Source organism: Antechinus flavipes, chromosome 2, assembly GCF_016432865.1.
Source record: "Antechinus flavipes isolate AdamAnt ecotype Samford, QLD, Australia chromosome 2, AdamAnt_v2, whole genome shotgun sequence".
Classification (NCBI taxonomy): Eukaryota; Metazoa; Chordata; class Mammalia; order Dasyuromorphia; family Dasyuridae; genus Antechinus; species Antechinus flavipes.
Window position 1 is genome coordinate 519687585 of NC_067399.1, and position 6439 is coordinate 519694023.

Here is a 6439-nt window from a genome sequence, read left to right on the forward strand (position 1 = left end):
GACAAGTCACTTAACTGTGTTTGCCTTGATTTCCTTATCTGTAAAAATCTGAAAAATTTCCTTCTGGAGAACGAAATAGAAAACCATTTCAGTATCTCTGTTAAGAAAACCTCAAATGTACTAACACTATAAATTACTTTTTGTCTGCTTTAGTAGACATGCACATACATTTATTACACAAATTTCTGGTTGATAAAACAAAAACATAGTTGGCAACATAAATTAATAGTTTGTTTTCTCCTTGCCCTCAATTAATACCATTTATAAATAATAGTTCTAGAAATGCTTACTGATTTCCATATGTTTCCTTGAGTAATCATTTAACCTCAATCAACATATCAAGCTGAGATTTTGTTTGATCTGTTTTTCATCACTTGGTGTATTTGAAGTATTTGTTGTTCAGTTTTATAGTTAAAAAAAAATCTTTATCCAGGATTTTACTATTTAAAGAAAATAAAGATGAAATTTTGCAAAACAAAACAAACAAAAAAGAAAACCTCACAAAGAATTGGACATAACTGAAATAGCACAATAATAATAACAAAATTAATTAATCCTTGATGCATTTTATCATTAATGGTCTACTTTAAAGGTAAAGCCAGATTCTGTGCTACACAAAGAAATTTTTAAAAAAATTTAATGAACCATAATCCTTTAAAGTACTTTAAACATCATTTAGTTAAATATAATTTACAATAAAAAACTTGAGATCCAAAGAGAATAAGAAATTTTCTGTAACACAGTTCATCAGTAGTAGGATCAGGACTGGAACCTATATTTTCTTGACATCCATTATAATGAATCTTCTGAAATAAATTGCCTCTCTCACTAAAACTTGATGTTACAATGGATTTATGCATTAAAGCTATGAAAATTGGGATCTCTGAGCAAAATGCGATAACCTTATTTAATTTTTAAAGGAAACATAAATATAAAATACTGTATTAGAATAAACATCCTTATTGAAACCTTTATTTACAAATTACACATTTATTAAATTATAAATTAATGGGTCCTTGGAAACATAGCAAATTATTCATCCGATGCACAAACATCTGACTTCATTGCATTATATTATTGTTCCTTCTGAGAGTTGTTGGCAATCTCCAAAGTTGTAGGATGAAGTTTAAGAAGAAAATAGTCATTGAATCATGACATAAACATAGATTTAGAACTGGAAAATACTTTAGTCCATTCTCTCCCAACCCTCCTCATCTAACAAAGGAGAAAACCAAGGCTCAGAGAAATTAAATAACTCAGCCAAGGTTGCTGAGGCATAAATAGATATGTGCTAAAAATTCCTAGATCCAAGTAACCTAGGAAAGGTAAGCTCTTCCCAGGTATTCAAAATGAAGTGTCCTAAAATATAGCCCATGCATATTGGGAGAGAGACACAAGGCAGACAAAATAAAAAAAGATTCTAAAACCCAAGAGAAGAACACAGAGAGGCAATTCAGGACCCAGAATAAGCTTTATCTAACTTGAAATTTTATTTCTTACTAGTCTTTTCCAACAACATGGTATAGCAGAAAGCATAATGTATTTGAACACATGAGCCATCAGAGTTGAAATTGTATCTCTGACTAGTTGTATAGCCACAGCAAGACATTTAACCTTTCTGAGGTTAATCCTTGGATTTTTCTGAGCCCTAGCATTGGAATCTATAAAACGGGGGTAATAGTAATATTTTCTCTTTCACAGCATAATACCATACTGTTATAGTAATTACTTCATTTTAAGACTAGGGGCAATCTAAGAGCCTCTAAGGTCCATATGGTTTCCTCTGCAGCTTTCGAGAGTTAATTTTAGATGAAAAGTTGTAAGTATAATCACAACTAATCTGAGCCCAAAGTTAGGCAAATTCCTAACATTTATATAGAAGTTTGGCTCTCTGTTTTAATTTACATTTAGGTCCATCTCTAATTATAACTAACCCCTGATCTCTTTGAGCCAAGATTTAAGTTGTCAAAATAAATAATAAAGAAATAGATTATTCATAGGCCCTTATAAGGGAAATAGGGAAAAGAGGAGCTCTTTTTTCTTAGTTCTTCAGTACGTGGGTACAATTGATAATGTCAGCTTGAATCTTCTGAACTGATATGTTTGAATGGCAAATGGCCCTCCTCAATATTTCATCTCTACTGCAGTTCAATTCTATTTTCTTTTTCTCTTTTTTCTGGTTACTCCTGGGCTGTTGGTGCTTTCTGATCCATTTCTTGTGCTTCTACTCTCTCTCTCTCCATTTACAGACCATCTCAATGACAAGGTTGTTGTAAATGCCAAATAAGTTAAAAATGTAAAGGTCTTTGAAACTCTACAATTATTTATAAACATGAGCTATTATTCTTTCCAGGAATCAGGTTTTTTTTTTTTTTTTTCATTCAAAAAGGGACATAAGAAAGAAGGAGCCACCTGTCATCTTATTCACTCTGCTATTCTTTCCTGGAAATGGGCAGTAGATGGTTCAAACTCATTTTATTAGTCTTAGCACATGAATCTTCCACTCCATGAAGGATCCAATATTCTTCTTCTCTCAGATATAATGCTTAATTCTATTTTTTAAAAAACCTTTCTCACTTTAGAGAACAGTCTTATGGAGAGTCTTTTTAAATAGATTTCTATATATGTGTGTGAGTAAATATTACATATCTGTTAGATCCACTACATTTCCTCCATTTCCATCCCCTATCTCTGTGAGTCAAACCCAGTTCTGCTGATGCTAAATCCAAACTTATTTATAGCATGCTATCCAACATCTCAGATATTCTTTCAAGGTAATCAGGAAATAAGCTGAAATCTGATCATTTCATTTTCTTTCTTTCTTCTTTCTTTCTTTCTTTTTTTACTAATAACTCTTCCAGATTATTGTCACCAATGCCAAGATGAAATCAATTCTGAAATTCACATCTTATCACCCCTTGCTGTCACTTCCCTCTCTCTGATTGAAGAAGATGGAGGATGAACATTGGAAGCTTCTCTCTGATTTTTAAACTAAGAATTCACCTCATTTCTATTTTGTTGAACATCTCACCTCCTCAGATCATTTCTTCTTCCCATCCTGCACCCAGACTGAAGAAATTCATAATCCCACTCTTTCTTCCCCTCAGGTAACCTTCTCTTACCCACTTACTTCATTTTCAGTTTCTTTTTATATATTATCCCATCTAATAGTAACATTGTAAAGCATTTACTAAGTGTCAGGTACTTTTGCTTTATACTTATCTCATTTGATCCTCACAATACCCTATTAGGTAAAATTTATTATTACCCCTATTTTACAAAATGAGGAAACTGAGGCAAAGAGGTTAAGTGACATCCATAGTCACACAACAAATAAGTGTCTGAGACTGGAACTTTCTGACTCCAGGCTCTATCCATTGAACTACCTAATTCAATCTTTAGATTATATGATCTCCTCAAGGATAGAAACTATCTTGTGTTTTTCTTTCTTCCCCGCCCCCAAAGCACAGTTCTGGCATATAGTTGAGTTGGTACTTAATGTTTGTTTGCTACAGCTCTTTTTTAGAAATGATGGGTATCACTATTGGTGGAACTGAGAATCAAACCCTCTAGAAAACAATTTGGAATTAAAGAAAAGTAATTCAATTCTTCACACTTCCTATTGTCCTAGTTCTGAAAATGTACTTCAAAGAAATCAAAGTTTTTTTAAAAAATGGCTCATATATACCAAAGTATTTGTAGCAACACTTTTTATGGTAGCAAGAAAATTCTAGAAATATAAAATCCTTTAAGAGGAATGGCTGAACAAATTGTAGTTTATCAGTGTAATGCAATATTCAAGCAATGAATATAAGGAATCCTGAAGACAGGGGGAATGGAAAGGCTTCTGTGACCCGATACAAAGCAAAAGAGAAAGCAAAGCCAGAAGAATAATGTACACAATATGTATACACAAGGTGCATGTGAAAATAGCTCTGAAAGGAAGCCAAACTAGTTAGGGACTCCTCTTAAACTTGGAGAATCCTGGAATTTTAACATTCATTTCAATAGAGATAGGAGATTACAAGTGTGGGAATGTTAGGTATAACTGTAATTCCAAAGAAACTGAGCAAGGCAGAGGTTAGAGACCAATTCAATAGTTTAATAAATGAAGAGAGAGAGATACTGGGACCAGATGGATCTTGGTCCCAGGGTTGCAACAGACTATCATCTCAAATAATCCAGCCCTGAAGTACTCAGAGGGCAAGCCTTTTATGGGATAACAAGAACAACAACACAATACGGGAGGTACCTGGGTGGGGATAACCTAATGGGGGGAGGCCCCTAGGATGACACAATGGAGGAAGGTTACTAATAGTCTAATGACTTCTAAAATGGATAAACCTTTATCCTGTCAAACATTAAGAAGGAGTGTCTATAACCTAAAGATATAAAATCTTCATTTCATCAACCATTTAAGAGGGAATGATTATAGCCTGGGGTTTTGGGGCAGAGCAACTGAGGTAGACCTTTATCTCATCAAACATTAAGAGGGAAAGGTTATAACCTGAGGCAGAATAACTAAATAGGACAATTGGAGAAACTGGGTCATGACATTAAAAGGGAACTTTGGTACAACATAACATCAGACCCAGTCACTGTGGGAGGGACTTTTTGTAATTTTTTGCTATATGAGAGATTTCCTGAAATAGTTTTTTTTTTTAAATTAATTAATTAATTTATTTATTTATTTTTATTTAATAATAACTTTGTATTGACAGAATCCATGCCAGGGTAATTTTTTACATTATCCCTTGCACTCACTTATGTTTCGATTTTTTTCCCCTCCCTCCCTCCACCCCCCCCCAAGATGGCAAGCAGTCCTATATATGTTAAATATGTTGCAGTATATCCTAAATACAATACATATTTGCAGAACCGAACAGTTCTCCTGTTGCACAGGGAGAATTGGATTCAGAAGGTAAAAATAACTCGGGAAGAAAATCAAAAATGCAAATAGTTCACATTCGTTTCCCAGTGTTCCTTCTTCGGGTGTAGCTGTTTCTGCCCATCATTTATCCATTGAAACTCAGTTAGGTCTCTTTGTCATAGAAATCATCTTCCATCAGAATACATCCTCATACAATATCGTTGTCGAAGTGTATAATGATCTCCTGGTTCTGCTCATCTCACTTAGCATCAGTCCATGTAGGTCTCTCCAAGGCTCTCTGTATTCATCCTGCTGGTCATTCCTTACAGAGCAATAATATTCCATAACATTCATATACCACAATTTACCCAGCCATTCTCCAATTGATGGGCATCCATTCATTTTCCAGTTTCTAGCCACTACAAACAGGGCTGCTACAAACATTTTGGCACATACAGGTCCCTTTCCCTTTTTTAGTATCTCTTTGGGGTATAAGCCCAATAGAAACACTGCTGGATCAAAGGGTATGCACATTTTAATAACTTTTTGGGGCATAATTCCAGATTGCTCTCCAGAATGGTTGGGTTCATTCACAACTCCACCAACAATGTATCAGTGTCCCCGTTTTCCCGCATCCCCTCCAACATTCATCATTATTTTTTCCTGTCATCTTAGCCAATCTGACAGGTATGTAGTGATATCTCAGAGTTGTCTTAATTTGCATTTCTCTGATTAATAGTGATTTGGAACACTCTTTCATGTGAGTGGTAATAGTTTCAATTTCATCATCTGAAAATTGTCTGTTCATATCCTTTGACCATTTATCAATTGGAGAATGGCTTGATTTCTTATAAATTTGAGTCAGTTCTCTATATATTTGGGAAATGAAGCCTTTATCAGAACCTTTAACTGTAAAGATGTTTTCCCAGTTTGTTGCTTCCCTACTAATCTTGTTTGCATTCGTTCTGTTTGTACAAAGGCTTTTTAATTTGATATAATCAAAATTTTCTATTTTGTGATCAGTAATGGTCTCTAGTTCATCTTTGGTCACAAATTTCTTTCTCCTCCACAAGTCTGAGAGATAAACTATCCTATGTTCCTCTAATTTATTTATAATCTCGTTCTTTATGCCTAGGTCATGGACCCATTTTGATCTTATCTTGGTATATGGCGTTAAGTGTGGGTCCTTGCCTAATTTCTGCCATACTAATTTCCAGTTATCCCAGCAGTTTTTATCAAATAATGAATTCTTATCCCAAAAGTTAGAATCTTTGGGTTTGTCAAACACTAGATTGCTATAGTTGACTATTCTGTCTTGTGAACCTAACCTTTTCCACTGATCAACTAGTCTATTTCTTAGCCAATACCAAATGGTTTTGGTGACTGCTGCTTTATAATATAATTTTAGATCAGGTACAGCTAGACCACCTTCATTTGATTTTTTTTTTCATTAATTCCCTTGAGATTCTCGACTTTTTATTGTTCCATATGAATGAAATAGAGTTTTATTGAGGTGGGAAGTAGGGAATAGTGTGGTCAGGGTAGAGGAAGCACTACCTAATTAAAAAG